Here is a 16562-nt window from a genome sequence, read left to right as displayed (position 1 = left end):
CCAGGGGGCACGTTCCTGCATTTCTTACATACATACATACACACCTCTTGTGGAAGTGAAGGGAAGTTTTGGGTACGCAAGGAATGCAGTATCAGGCCCTATACATGGGAAATATTGTGTTCAAGTCAGTGCAGTATTTGCTTACTTCTTAATGGTGTCCAGTCTAGGCATGTAATAATATTTGCCTTACGTCCTTTAAAGTTCTCATAATGTTTAACTTTTGATAGGAGTCCATTAACATTCCAGTTTAGTAATTTAAACAATTCATTTCCGATTAGTTACGCTATTATAGGCCCCATCCAGCAGTCCTCCTCTGGCAAAACAGTTTTCAAACGTTGAATTCTTATAGTTCCTCTCTGCAAAGATAGTTTGTAAGACTTATATTAGTAATTTTGTTAACACTAGTTAAGTCATCCTCTTTAGTGATCTTCAATCCCACGATTTCTCTTAGAATGTCCTAGAGGACCAAAACAACAGGCTGGGCTGTAATATGAAACCTGCTGATGTTTGCATAGGTGTTAGAACTAGGGTGGGAGTGCTGCAGAACCCCCTGCCTGGAAGTGGATTCCATTATATTCATGTTTCAGAGTAACAGCCATGTTAGTCTGTATTCACAAAAAGAAGAGGAAGACTTGTGGCACCTTAGAGACTAACCAATTTATTTGAGCATAAGCTTTTGTGAGCTACAGCTCACTTCATCGGATGCATACTGTGGAAAGTGTAGAAGATCTTTTATACACACAAAGCATGAAAAAATACCTGCCAGCAGGAGAGTGGGGTGGGGGGAGGTATTTTTTCATGCTTTGTGTGTATAAAAGATCTTCTACACTTTCCACAGTATGCATCCGATGAAGTGAGCTGTAGCTCACGAAAGCTTATGCTCAGATAAATTGGTTAGTCTCTAAGGTGCCACAAGTACTCCTTTTCTTATTATATACATGGTTTACAGTTTGGTTCAATGGCTCTCAGCACCCCCATTATACAAATTGTTCCAGGACCCCTGAATGTTTGGTTGACATTCTTTATTAATCTATTTATATGTCCCTTTTTTCTGCCCTTGTGACTAACACACATTTTAAAAGGGGCAAAATTAATGTCACAGTTCTATCTTTGAACCTGATGGCATCCCACACTTCACTTCTCTTCATAATCGATATGCTGCAGGTAATCATTAAACGAGCAAGTGAAAAGATGATTGTGAAGTGTATACTGACAGCTTTATAATCCAAATGTGAGATAAAGTGGGGGGTTTTTAACAGTAGCTTTATAAACAGATATGCAGCTGAGTATCTGAAAAAGGGACTATGAAGTGGGAAACAGGCAATGGGGGTGCACCTGCTGGGAAGAAAATGTTGCACCTTGTAAGCATTAGTGATGTGAGTTAGGAGCACTGGTAGAATTGCACTAAGTAACCAAGTGTACATGCCCTGGCATACTTCCTCCATGCCTCATGTTCAATCAGAACTATTTGTAAAGTAGATGCTGTTTTGGTGAAGTCTGCTGGTACCAGAGCTGGTGGGATGCTTCTATCTCACACCGAAATTAATATTGTAACACTTTGGTCTATGGATTTTTATCCATTGCATTTATTTATTTCAGTTAATAAAAATATACCAGAATAAAACATACTCTATGGGAATCAAGACTTTCACGCTTCTGATAGCATTACTGTTCTTTATAGATTGTGGGGCAGGGAATGTGTCTTACTCTGTGTTTGGAAACTGCCTTGCACATGTTAGGTTCTACTGTAGTATATGTAATAATTAATAATCTTATGAGAGTTTCTGTAAATACATACTCAACGAAGAGTCCTTTGGCTCTGCATAGCCTTCATTAAGTGCTAAGGGGAGGGAAGTATTTTTACTGAATAAGGCCCCAGTCCCACAAATGGATCCATATGGGTAGACCCCATTGAGTTCGATGGAGTCCACAAAGGCAGATGTCTGCTCGTATATGGAGTCCTACTGAATTCAGTGCGGTTCTTCCCAGGGAATGAGGCCCACTCTCATAGATCTGATTGTTCCAGGGCCTGTAAAATTATTAGTATTTATATTGAGGAAAAAATGTGATGGTATGTGACTTGTCTGACTCACCAAAGTCGAGGCTAGCTCAGAATCTCTCTCCCTTGCGCTTTAGGTCTGGGATCCTTCCACCACCTTTAAAAACAAAAACAAAAAACCACAACCCCCAAAACCTGCATGTGAGATACAGGAAACAATTGCTAATTGATTCAGTTAAAGGGCTACCACTATCTTAAAAATCATACTTCTTTCTATATTTTTACCTACTCTTGTTACAGACAACTTCTAGGATTACTGTAGCTGAAAGAGATGAGAAAAATATTTTCTCCTATTTTTTTTCATGTTGCTTGCTTTGTGCACTTTGTGTACAGTTAATTTCACATTAGCATCGTATAGTCTTTAGTTAATTTTCCCTACATCAGTGGTTCTCAAACTTTTTTTTCACGAACCACTTGAAAATTGCTGAGGGTCTCGGTGGACCACTTAATGATCTTTCCAAATGTTGTTTGTACCGTTAGCTAACTATTGTAAAGCGCTTTGGATAAAAGCGTTATATAAAAAACCTTAATAATGAACTTTTTTTGTTCTACAAATAAAAGCACACAACTCATATTTTAATATCAGTAGTCTTATCTTTCCAATTCGATGGATGTGCCCTCTCTCCCCAACTGCAGCAGCCCCCAAACTGGGGCTGGGAGGGAGTGGGGTCTCTCCCTGACCACAGCAGCCACAGAGCTGAGGCTGGGAAGGAGGGCTGTCTCTCCCCTGCAGTTGCAGCCCTGGAGCTGGGGAACATCACCTCTTTCTCTGGCCGCCGCAGCCCAGCACGTCCCAAATTCCTCCCACCCCCTCTTCTCACCCCACTTCCCCCTCCCACCTACCCCCTATTCCCCCCAAGGCCACCACAGCACCTTATGTGTACGTCTTCTTCAGGGTCCAGTCACCTAATTAGTGGAGCCAGCCTGCGCGGCTCCACTAAATTAGGTGGGTGGCCCATCATTTTCTAGTGTGCGGCTGCCCAGGTGTGCACCTTAGAGGGAACTATCCGCGGACCACCTGAATGGAGCTCGTGGACTACAGTTTGAGAACCTCTGCCCTACATTAATGGGTCTTTCACACAGGATGAGGGGAGAGAAAAATATTTTTAAATACTGGAAAATGTGATTGGGCTATTGTCGGAAATTGGCAGTGGGATTCAGAGGCATGTGTAGTAATTGAAACTTCTTTTACCTGATTTTTAAATAGATTAGGTTTCAAATTGAATATGTAAGCAATATTACATGATTTTATCTAAGCAATGGATAGTGTCTATAAAGAGAATTGGCATGGATTTTTGAGCAACAGTGCTTGTTAACTAACTTGAATTCCTAGAATGTATTATTATTATTATGCTATATTTTAAAAAGACTTTTTCTAATTTACAACATCAAAGCATGTGCTAAGGTGAAGAATTGCAGAAAAAAGTTGGAAGAGATTGTTGTGTAAAACCTAAAAACAAAGCATTAATAACTGCAGCTTGTCCAGCAAGTCAAGGATGACAAATGGAGTATTTCAGTGGTTGGTTTTGGGAACATTATTATGATAGTTTTAAGTTATTTGGCTGACAATAAATAACTAATGCGAACTGTGCTAACCACTTACATAATGGTCCTGTTTAGCCTGCTGTGGTTCCCAGGATTTCCAGGTGCTGATTTTGACCTACTAATCTCTATGTAGTTTGAGTCCACCTCTCCCCCTCAAGTACCAGCGCAGTTGAAATCAACTGAGCAGCTTGCAGAGTTTAAATAGAATGGGGTTTGAGAAAGCATTTTCAATTAGTAGACTTTGACTCTGGAACTCGCTGTCTTGACTGGTTCAACAGAACCGGAATTCGTTGATCTTTCAAGCTCTCTGCGTAAAAAAGGTTTAGGATATGTGAATTAGATGGATCTGAGGCTCTTTTTTCTGTAGGTGAGCTAGGGAATTGGAATAGCTGTCTTTCTGACATGCAGCCAGTTGGTAAAGCTTTTGCTTTGTTTAATTATTACGTTTCAGATATCATACGTGTACTAAGGCCCTTATCCAGCATGGTCCTTGTACACGGTCATATATAAGTTCCATTGACTACTCATATGCCAAATGTGATGCGTATGCTTAAATTCTGTTGCTGATTTGGGGCCTCTGAGGATATCTGATCTCATTTAATAAATCTAAATAAATGTAAGAACAAGATTTGCTAACAGCATCAATGTTGGAAATAGAGCAAGAGTGTATTTACCTTAAGGCACAAAGATTTGTATGTTTTGTATGAAGGACTTTGTAAGAGAGATGCAGAATAATGGAGAAAATGCAACATAATAAGATTGGAGGCAACAATCTTAAATAGAGAGAACAACAGAAATGGAGTAGTCTGGCAGTAAAGTGATGTGGAAGGGATGTAGAGGTTACTGTAAAAAGGAAAAATCTTGAGCTATCCATGCAAGACTACTGTGATGGATTGACAAGGGGGAAGAATGTAAATCCACTGTTGCAGATGTACAAGACATTGGGTAGGTGAATGTAAATTGGGGCAACTAGGATCATACCTGTCTTATAGACTTCGTTATGAAGAAAGGTCGAAGAGATTGAATTTTCAGTCATTGTAGAGGAGAATATTTTAAAGATACTTAATAAAAGTATTTGGAATTATGGAGGGATTTTGTGAAGTGGAATGAGATTAATTGTTCATGCTGTTGAGGAGTTCAAGGGACAGAGTCAAATAGCTAGGAAATTACTCTTAAATATGGAATTAAGGCAGAATGATTTTCACTCCCTATGCATTTTAAATACTCAGTAGGGACTAGGTTACCAACTCAGTCTAGGACAGACAAATAGTGCAAGTGAGTTTAAAGAGACACCGTCAAGGCCACCAGGTCTAAAATTGGACTGATCAAGTTTAGCTTGCCAGCATGTAGACATACAGAAAAAAAGGTGAGCATGTGTGCCCTTTGTGCTGTCTCCTTTGCCCTACCTGTCTGTCCTGTTCTTGTGAACAGATTGGAAGAGCAGGATTTGTGTATATTTCAACACCTTTATTGCATGTAAGATCAGAACACAGGCAAAGAGTGGAGAAACAGCGCCATCTATACCAATGTGCACTTATCACATTCACTCAGACACCTGCAATGGTGGAGAAATCCAGAGCCTGGGTTTACTGTTCTGGGAGTGCACCCAGCAGTTTAACTATGCTGCGGGAAAGGTTTAGATTAGGAATGAGTAAAAACAAAATGTAGTTTTAAAAATAATGTAAATTTGGAGCCTGTCAATCCTGACTATATCCCTTGTAAGAGAAATGTTGATGGTTGGAAAAAGGGATTCTCTCTGGCACAGCTTCAGTATGGTAACGGAAAATGGCAAGGATCTTAGATGTGCTAAAATTCTATTGGAATGTAAACTAGATGGATCAAACAGCGCTATTGTATATCGAACTGTACTTACGTACGTCACCTAGAAAAGTCTGGGCAAGCCATATAGTAGATAGGCAGCAATCAGGTCTTGTCTAGCAAACTAGTCATGCAGGAGAATGTTGGCAAGTGTGATATTCCCACAATTACATGCTGAATTTAAAGCTAGGATCCTGTTACAGCTGGCAAGCAGCTTTTTGAAAAAATCAGATAAATCATGCCTTATGTCCTGGCATGGTAAGCCTTGTTTGTATAAAAGATCAAGGAGATTACTTGGGTCTGAATCTTCCTTTTCTAAATCCATGTAAAATAGAGTTATCTGTAGACTTGTAACTAACGTCGCTACTGGTCCTTGATTGTCAATGTTCAAGAAATATGACTCTCTGCAGTAGCAGCATTCAGTTCTTTGGCTTCTGGTCCAGTATTTAAATAATTTGGTTCCACTATTTTAAAAATTTCCTTTGAACTTAGTGAATTCAATTTTCATAGAGGATTGCCACAGCTAATTTCATAGCATTACCATACCTGGTCTCCTTTAATATGTAAAATAATTTCTTTCTAGTCTGGAGGGATGGTTTGATCTCAGTTTTCACTGGGTTTCCTCGCTGATCCTGAAATGATTCAGGATACTAAGTTTGTTGGCAATGTCGGATTGAGTGATTTATCTTTCTCCCACGTAAATATATCAAAGAAATGCTCTTTAATTGCCTGATATGCTGCTGGCGTCTTTGGCTTTTTGACTGCACTCTGTTGCTTGTGGCGGCATAAGAAGGGACGCACATATATGTTTCTTTTTGGTTCTTCCTTGTTAGTGATATTAACAGTAATAATAAATTTTGTGTTTAGTTGCTCTTTGTTTGGAAATAGGTTTAAGGACATACACTTTCCGGTTTCAGAGTAGCAGCCGTGTTAGTCTGTATCCGCAAAAAGAAGAGGAGTACTTGTGGCACCTTAGAGACTAACCAATTTATTTGAGCATAAGCTTTCGTGAGCTACAGCTCACTTCATCGGATGCATGCAGTAGAAAATACTGTGTGTATGGTAACACCCATTGTTTCATGTTCTCTGTGTATATAAAATCTCCCCACTACACTTTCCGGGAAGTTGTGGAATGAGGGAATCCCAACATGATGTTAGGAGCTTTCTGCAAAGGCCACACAAGTTTCTCATCAGAGAGACTTGGCTGTTGGTGACATTTTAAATTGAATGGTGTAATTATAGTAGCCTTTGTAAGTGTCCATGTGAGCCTTATCTCAGAGAAGCTGTAGCTGAAAGGTGGATGACTTCAGTATGTTGCCTATAACTACTGTTCTGAGTACTGCACATAGGGCCTGATCCAAATCCCATTGAAATGAATGGGAGTCTTTCCAGTGACTTAAATTTACTGGGGATTAGAGCCTTAAAAATTAAGTTTAAATCTGTTGTAAATCTAACAGTGAGAGGGCAATAATTGGTCTGATCTAGTTGAAGTCACTGAACTTCAGTGGATGTAGGTTTGGACTCAAAAATCAGTGGCAGTTAAGTGTTCACATTTTTTTCCAAACCAACCCCTTATGGTTCTGACTTCTTGAGTTCTAATCTAATTTGCCTTTGGCAAAGTGGGAAAACATTTTGAAACCATATTTGTGCACTTAGTTAACTTTGCTTCCAGATCTGTTGCTTGTAAAGAATCCCAGGTCATCTAGTCTTAAAAACCACCTCAGCTACTTTTTTAGCCAGATATTTCCACTGCATAATTCAGATTCTTTCAGGAAACATGTTCTTATTTTAAATCTACATTTTTATTTTAGTTTCAATTCACTGTTTTCTCCTTTAATCTACCACATTCACTCCATAAACAATGCCAAGAGGTATCTGAAATATCTGTGAGACATATGGCAGTACTCTGGAAAAGGTGGTTTACTTTGCAAGATTGCATTTTTTCTCTCTCAGAAAGAGCCACCTGAGTGATCATTTGGTTTACATGGCAAGTACTGAATATTTATTATATCATTATCATAAATTAATTTTCCAGATAGATTCAAATTGCCTGTGGGTTTGCATAGATAATTTAAATCAAACCACTCTTCACATTAAAAAAAATGCAAATACATAGCAGATTTCAGCCTACTGTTTTATAATAACTGGGTTTTGATGTAGTTGCTGTGTCATGTACATTCTTTATGTATCAGGTACAAGAATAAGCTATAGAACACAAGCTAGAACTATGCACCTATTTATTTTCAGCAGTTTTGGGAATTGTATTTGTCTGTCCTCCTCTGGTGCCTCAGTTCATGACATGTGCTTTGCATGCTTTAGTTCTGACTGAAATAAATTTTATTTGCATCTTGCAAAGTGCTCTTCTTCTTTGCCTTGGCTGCTGTCTAATACATACTTTGGATTGCCATTTTCTGGTAAAAGAATAATATGGTTTCAGTTCTTACGTCTGATCATGTGTTCGCGACTGTGGCACCGGAGGAGGAAGCGCTCTGTGTCTTAGAGAGCTTTCAGCATAGCACAAGAAGACTAGAGTTCCACAATCTAAGAGCAGTCAAAGTACAGCAACTGAAACTAAAAAAAGAAAGGGAAAATGAAGTACATAGATTTTAGGTGAGTTCCCTTATAGACCGCACAGTATGTTTGTGGTAGAACTGAAACAAGAACCTTCTGATACACAGTCCCTTTTCTCTAACCATTAGATCACACTGTCTCTTTGTGCTTTGTATAGTTCTGCATTTTGACGATGGGTGAGAAGAAGGCTCAGGCTTTGTGTAAGATGGGCACAGGTGAGACAAATCCACAGGAAATAAGAAATGAAAGAAGAAATAGGAGACAGTAAAAGATTAAACAGGCTTGTGTTGGGGGAGAGGGACTGGAATAATACCCCCCCAACCCCCCAAAGCCACAGATATTCTCTGTTACGTGAAAAAGAGCAAGTGGTTGAGGTGAAGAATTAACATCAGTATGTTCTGGTCCCACTATTAGCCCACTTATAAACTGGGCAGCCCTGTGACTCTGCAGAGTAGCGCTGAAGGGAGTGTGTATGATATGCTGGTGCCCCTGACTTTTTATGTTTCGTTCCTCTCCTCCCAGCGTGCACCATCCCTTTTGGCTGGCAGTACTGCACAATAGATCTGCTCTGTTCTGGAGCTCTGTTTGCACACTGGAATAGGGTGTACTTGCTTGTGGGACCATTCTCTTCAGGAGTGCAGCTACATCTTCCCCCCAAATTATCTGCCTTTGCCACAAACAGTTTAGGAAATAAGAATTGGCCTTTTCCAACCACCGTGGTATCTTGAAAGGAAAATAAAACCCAAAGTTCATGTATTGATTTAATTTAATATAAAAAGCATTGCACATGTGCAGCACAGCATAGCATGCCCCAAACCCCCTGAAAATCCTCTAGGCTCCGTAGACCCTGTCACGTATTTGTCCCTGCCCTACACTGTTGGTGTCAGACAGACACAACAGCATCATTTATTTTGAGAGTGATAGTGATAGAACAGCTGAGAGAGGTTGCTGCATGTTCTTTTAATAAATGAGCTTACTTACTGGTAGACCGAGTTCGGTTTGATCTTGGTGAGAAAATGAAATAATATAATGCTTGAACTTGAAATTCAGTTGTTTAGAACAGGGGTTCTCAAACTTCATTGCACCGCGACCCTCTTCTGACAACAAAAATTACTTAACGACCCCAGGAGGGGGGACTGATGCCTGAGCCCACCCAAGCCCCACTGCCCCTGGTGGTGGTGGTGGGGGCAAAAACCCGAGCCCCACTGCTCTGGAGGGTTTGGCGGGGGGGCAAAGCTGAAGCTCAAGGACTTCAGCCCCAGGTAGGGGGCCTGCAACCTGAGCCCTGCTGCCAGCCCTTGGGCTTTGGCTTTGGCCCTGGGCAGCGGGACTCAGGTTTCAGCCCTGGGCCCTAGCAAGTCTAAGCCAGCTCTGGTAACCCCATTCAAAGGAGGTCACGACCCACTTTGGGGTCCTGACCCACGGTTTCAGAACTGCTGGTTTAGAATGTTAAAAGAAAATCTCCAAAAGTATATTTCTGTTTTATGCATATTCCAGCAAGGTTTAACTCACTGATCTCAGTGGAGTTCCTCCTGATCAATACTGGTGTAAGTGAGATCAGAATTAGCTCTTGTATTTCTGGACTTGTAGGTTTTACTGTAAAAAAAAATTAGTTGTTTGGTGATATTCCCTGCTATGTGAGGGGGGTATTCTCTTGGGAAGTTTTTGGAAGCAGATTTCTTCGTGTGGACACAGAGATGGAAAAAATAGGTCTCTCTGTGTTCCTTAATGAAAGCAAATAGAAGAATGGATGAAAACTCTAAACACAGACATTTAACTAAAGGCAACAAAATAATGACATTAGCTATATGCTGTGAATTGTGATTGGTGATGGAAGAACCCTAAAAGGTTTGTAGGTTCATTTTCCAAAAGTTTGGAAGTTTTTGCCTTCCTGTCTCTTTGGTTTGCAAAAGGGTCCGGTGGATAGGATGCAGGACTGGGGCCAGGAGGCCTAGGGGGAATAAATGCTATGTTGTGCTGCCTTTACACCAGCTATGCAAAGTGTCTGTATGAGTGGGATCAGAGCCATTCTTATAATGTAAATGTAGACTGACCTTTCATTGGTCTCCATAGGAGAGGTCAGAGGTCCATAATAAATATGTGTTCCAAACTTCAAAATTTTAGCTCAATAGAAACATCAAAAAATTCAGACATCTTGTTACAAACATCAATCTGCATGATGTTATATTAGTAGATACCTAAATGTTAGGCACACTGTCTTCACAGAAGGGGATGGGGAGCGCAAAATGGACAAGACTCTCCAGAGTCTCTAGAGTAGTGACACTCAATTAGATCTACTTAAGGGCTGATCTGAGAATTTCATGACTAGAGGCAGGCCATTTGTGCAGAAGCCTGACCAAACCCCTTCCTTCCCCCCCAAAAAACAAACTTCAATTGCCAGTGAATGAAGACCTTGATTGCAACATAAGTATTAGCGTTTCTATCTTTTAACAAAGTTTATAAATCAAAATTTTTACCCGCGTTTATGGGAATATCTATTGGAGAGGTGACATGGATGATCTCTGGTAAGCTTTGTGAAGAGTGGCTTGTAGGAGGTCATGGCCATAGGTGCTGACTCCATGGGTGCTCTGGGGCTGGAGCACCCACGGGGAAAAATTAGTGGGTGCTCTGCACCCACCAGCAGCCAACCTCCTGTCCCCTCCCCGCCTCCACCTCGTCCCCTGAGCGTGCCACGTCCCTGCTCCTCTGCCTACCTCCCAGCAGTTGCTGCTGCCAAACAGCTGTTTGGTGGCGTAGCAAATTCTGGAAGGGAGGGAAGGGGGAGGAGCAGGAACATGGTGTGCTCAAGGGAGGAGGTGGGGAAGAAGCAAGGCCAGGACAGGGATTTGGGGAAGGAGTCAGAATAGGGGCAGGGAGAGGGCAGAGTTGGGGCGGGGACTTTGGGGAAGGGGTTGGAATGGGGGCGGGGCTGGGGGCAGAGGAAGGTCGAGCACCCACTGGCATGAGTAGAAGTTGGCACCTATGGTCACGGCAAGGCCCATGCACTGATGAAGATATTCATCTCTTCAGGCGATTACAGTATTGGTTTTTTATATTGTTCATGGTAGAAAACCTAGATTCGCAGAGGTACACTGAGCCCAACATCATTAAAAGATCTAGATGGCTAAATTCTGGCTATTTTGAAACTGGTCAGCATATTGAGTCCAGAAATCACAAAGTCCCACTTCTCTGAATTTTGCCTTCAAGACATCTGAGCTCTGGAGCCTTACAATTTCTTATTGAAAGGCATATTCATAAATTGAATCAAGAATGTTCTTTGCTTCAGGAGGGCAAGGTCCATCGGCATAGACAACAAATGGCTCATGAACAAATAAAAGGAAATTCTTTGGAATTTTAAAATTTTTGATCAAATTGTTTAGAAATTCTTGCAGCATTTTCATCTGTAGCAGCAACACACAGTGTTGGAAAGTGCAACATCTTTCCTGTTAAGACTGTTTGAAAGATTTTCAAGATTCCTCTGAAAGGCACACACTTTTTCAAACAGATCCCCAACACTGCTTTCATGGCCTTGGAGCTGCAAGTTGAGGGAATTCAAGTGACCAGTAATATTGCACAGAAAAGCTAGTTGTGACATAGAGGGGACATAATTCATAAATTCCAGGAACTCGCAAGCCTTATTGGTCTTGTGGTTTCAGAGAAATTCTATTATTTCTTTTTGAAGGGCACAAAATCTCTCTTGCGTGCACCCCTTACTTAACCAGGGAACGTCATTGTGCTACAACAGGTCACTGTATTCGGCTGAAATGTCTTGTAAAAGAGCTTTTAAAAGACGATGTTGCAAGCTAGAAGTTGAACGTATGTAGTTCACTAATCTCATCACAATATCCATTGTTTTTTTTTCAAGTCCCCAGACAATTTACCACACAAAACAGTCTGGTGAATGATGCAGTGAAGTGTGTTTAATGAAGGGTGTATCAGTGCCAAACATAAAAAAAGCCCTTCTTTTTTCCTGTCATGGAGGGAAGCAAGTTTGTAAGAAGTAAGTTTACTTCCTGCAGATCTAAATCATTTTTTTCAAAAAGGCCTTACCTTTGCAAAAATGCTCTCTCCTGTGGTGTAGGTTTCTAATCGTATTAAGCACAAAAATTCTTCCTTGAAAATTTCAGCATCGTAAAATCTAAGAAACTGCAAAAGCTAGATAGTGTCACTTATGTCACTTGATTTGTCCACTGCAAGAGACATGTATTTGGTGTTTTTTAAATCGGAAAGCAGTGCTGACAGACAGTCCTCGTAAATTACCTCCAGTGTTCCCACCTCTGTGGAATTGGGCAGAGGAACTTGCTTCACATGGTTCACAATGTCATCTTTGTTTTTATCTCTAGCAAAAACCTCCTTCAGCATTTCCGACATGCACTGCTTCTTAAGTTCAGCATCCAGGAAAGGCTTTTCTTTTTAGCTAGTATGAGAATTTAACCTCTTTTTACAATTGACAATATATCTACCTTGATCTAATGTCCAGAAGTAGAATTACATTGCCTTTGCTGTGTGGATGTGATACGCAAGTATCTCGGAAAACATCAGCAGTAATTCATTATGGAAAAATCTTCCAGATGGCTTGTTGGGACTGGTTTTCAACATAAAAATAAATGTGCTTCTGTTGTGAGTCCCACTTAAGATGATAGTCTTTGTAAATTGCAGTAGGAGTAAGGTACCTTGAACTAAAATACATTTATTTAAACCTAGCAACAAATATGTTAATTATTTGTTTCATAACAAGGATATACAAATCTCTCCCACAGCCCAGATCTAGTTCCCTACTGCAAGCAGAAGAGGAATTGGATTGATTCCTGATGCTGTTCTCACGCACGCAGATGTGCTGACAGTTGAGAGATCATCTCATAGATCTCATATTGGCAGAAGAATTTAGCCCCTGTGGCAGGATTAAAAGCCTAAGAAGAGGCCGTCTGCCCTTTTGCATGCCATAATCGGACAGTACTCTGGAAACTCAGAAAGCTTTCTGTAAGACAGAGGTCCACAAACTGTGGGTCACGCTGCCTGGGGGGTGCTTAGGAACTTTTGGGGGGGCGCAGTGGGGCCCAGGCCAGCCCGCACAGGGTGCAGGGAGGGAGTGCCACCCAGCCACTCCCCACCCCCAGCTCTGTTCCGGTCCCGCCTGCAGCCTCATCCCTGGCTCCAAGCCCTGTGCCTAGCCCCGTCCCCAGCCTCGGTGGGCCTCTACTCCCGGCCTTGCCCCAGCCTCAGCCTCTGGCTGCAGCTCCATTCCTGGCCCAGGGCTGAGACTGGGGACGGGAACGGGGCAGGGCTGGAGCCGCACCTGGCCGTGGGGCTGGCTGCTGGCCCTCACTGCGTGCAACTGTGGCTCTGCTCCCACCCCTGGCTGTGGCTCCAGCCGCACCCCAACCCCACTCCAGGTCCTACATCCACCCCCAGCTTAGGTCCCAGTGTCAGCCCCCTATCTGCATTCCCCTGAACCCCAGCCCCACTTCAGAGTCTGAAGGGGGGACAGTGCAGACAGGGTAAGGGGGGAGGACTCTCAAAATTTTGGGGAACGCTGCTGTATGGTGTTTTAATGGGGACCCAAAATGAGGACGTAGACGAAAGCCCTACAACCTCTGCCATGGCAGGCAATGTCAAAAGTCTCTGCCTCTATGAGAAATGAGAGCCTCTGTGTCCCAATTTAGTAGGTTGGATGGCCTCTCTTGTGCCAAAATAATCCAAAATCAGAGCAGTTAGAAATGTTGAAAGTCCTCTCAGAACTGCTGAATCTTAAATCATGGCCAAATTCTGCCCTTGTTTACACTTGTGCAGCATAGTTGACATTGTTCTTTCATGGATGTAACTGAAGGCAGAATCTGGCCTAAGGGAGAGCGTGTTCAGGTTAAAAGTTACTTTTTGAAGTGGTGCTAAAAGTACTGTTTGAGGAACCAGAACTCAGTGGGTTAGTTGAATATAATGATTCATTATAGCAATAAGAAAAGGAGTACTTGTGGCACCTTAGAGACTAACCAATTTATTTGAGCATAAGCTTTCGTGAGCTACAGCTCACTTCATCGGATGCATACTGTGGAAAGTGTAGAAGATCTTTTTATACACATAAAGCATGAAAAAATACCTCCCCCCACCCCACTCTCCTGCTGGTAATAGCTTATCCAAAGTGATCACTCTCCTTACAATGTGTATGATAATCAAGTTGGGCCATTTCCAGCACAAATCCAGGTTTTCTCCCCGCCCCGCTCCCCCCCCCCCCCACAAACCCACTCTCCTGCTGGTAATACCTTATCTAAAGTGACCACTCTCCTTACAATGTGTATGATAATCAAGGTGGGCCATTTCCAGCACAAATCCAGGGTTTAACAAGAACGTCTGAGTGGGGGGCGGGGGTAGGAAAAAACAAGGGGAAATAGGTTACCTTGCATAATGACTTAGCCACTCCCAGTCTCTATTCAAGCCTAAGTTAATTGTATCCAGTTTGCAAATGAATTCCAATTCAACAGTTTCTCGCTGGAGTCTGGATTTGAAGTTCTTTTTGTTGTAATATCGCAACTTTCATGTCTGTAATCGTGTGACCAGAAAGATTGAAGTGTTCTCCGACTGGTTTATGAATGTTATAATTCTTGACATCTGATTTGTGTCCATTTATTCTTTTACGTAGAGACTGTCCAGTTTGACCAATGTACATGGCAGAGGGGCATTGCTGGCACATGATGGCATATATCACATTGGTGGATGTGCAGGTGAACGAGCCTCTGATAGTGTGGCTGATGTGATTAGGCCCTATGATGGTGTCCCTTGAATAGATATGTGGGCACAGTTGGCAACGGGCTTTGTTGCAAGGATAGGTTCCTGAGTTAGTGGTTCTGTTGTGTGGTATGTGGTTGCTCGTGAGTATTTGCTTCAGGTTGGGGGGCTGTCTGTAGGCAAGGACTGGCCTGTCTCCCAAGATTTGTGAGAGTGTTGGGTCATCCTTCAGGATAGGTTGTAGATCCTTAATAATGCGTTGGAGGGGTTTTAGTTGGGGGCTGAAGGTGACGGCTAGTGGCGTTCTGTTATTTTCTTTGTTAGGCCTGTCCTGTAATAGGTGACTTCTGGGAACTCTTCTGGCTCTATCAGTCTGTTTCTTCACTTCAGCAGGTGGGTATTGTCATTGTAAGAATGCTTGATAGAGATCTTGTAGGTGTTTGTCTCTGTCTGAGGGGTTGGAGCAAATGCGGTTGTATCGCAGAGCTTGGCTGTAGACGATGGATCGTGTGGTGTGGTCAGAGTGAAAGCTGGAGGCATGTAGGTAGGAATAGCAGTCAGTAGGTTTCTGGTATAGGGTGGTGTTGATGTGACCATCGTTTATTAGCACTGTAGTGTCCAGGAAGTGGATCTCTTGTGTGGACTGGACCAGGCTGAGGTTGATAGTGGGATGGAAATTGTTGAAATCATGGTGGAATTCCTCAAGGGCTTCTTTTCCATGGGTCCAGATGATGACGATGTCATCAATGTAGCGCAAGTAGAGTAGGGGCATTAGGGGACGAGAGCTGAGGAAGCGTTGTCTTAAGTCAGCCATAAAAATGTTGGCATACTGTGGGGCCATGCGGGTACCCATAGCAGTGCCGCTGATCTGAAGGTATACATTGTCCCCAAATGTAAAATAGTTATGGGTAAGGACAAAGTCACAAAGTTCAGCCACCGGATTAGCCGTGACATTATCGGGGATAGTATTCTTGACGGCTTGTAGTCCAAACTGTTGAATTGGAATTTATTTGCAAATTGGATACAATTAACTTAGGCTTGAATAGAGACTGGGAGTGGCTAAGTCATTATGCAAGGTAACCCATTTCCCCTTGTTTTTTCCTACCCCTCCCCCCCCACTCAGACGTTCTTGTTAAACCCTGGATTTGTGCTGGAAATGGCCCACCTTGATTATCATACTCATTGTAGGGAGAGTGGTCACTTTAGATAAGCTATTACCAGCAGGAGAGTGGGTTTGTGGGGGGGAAGCAAACCTGGATTTGTGCTGGAAATGGCCCAACTTGATTATCATACACATTGTAAGGAGAGTGATCACTTTGGATAAGCTATTACCAGCAGGATAGTGGGGTGGGGGGAGGTATTTTTTCGTGCTTTATGTGTATAAAAAGATCTTCTACACTTTCCACAGTATGCATCTGATGAAGTGAGCTGTAGCTCACGAAAGCTTATGCTCAAATAAATTGGTTAGTCTCTAAGGTGCCACAAGTACTCCTTTTCTTTTTGCGAATACATACTAACACGGCTGTTACTCTGAAACCTGTCATTATAGCAATGGGATGGATAAAAAAGCGAGCCTTGGGTAGATACATTGTTTAAGAGGGAAAGCTGAGAATGATGAGATACATTCTTGTTGATTAATGAGTGATAGGTTTCTACTAATTTTTTGCTGTATTTGGTTCATGGGCCAAAATATGGGTTACATTTTTGCCTGGATCCAACCAATTTGCATGGGCTGTAAATCAGGGCAGGATTTAGCTCTGTCTTTTTTTTTTCTGCAATTTATTCTGACTTGGGTGTGAACTGTGTCCTCCTTAATTGATCCTTATATAGGCCAAAGTAGATAGGTATT

General features: G+C 42.1%; 1 protein-coding gene across 13 annotated transcripts in view; it reads left to right on the top strand.

Moving 5' to 3' along the window:
- Positions 1-16562, top strand: part of DST (dystonin) — a 462719-nt gene that overhangs the window by 176146 nt on the left and 270011 nt on the right. The window lies entirely within an intron of this gene.

This window comes from Chelonia mydas, chromosome 3 (genome assembly GCF_015237465.2).
Source record: "Chelonia mydas isolate rCheMyd1 chromosome 3, rCheMyd1.pri.v2, whole genome shotgun sequence".
In the NCBI taxonomy this organism is placed as follows: domain Eukaryota; kingdom Metazoa; phylum Chordata; order Testudines; family Cheloniidae; genus Chelonia; species Chelonia mydas.
Note: the sequence above shows the minus strand (reverse complement) of the source record. Positions and strands in the feature narration are given on the sequence as shown.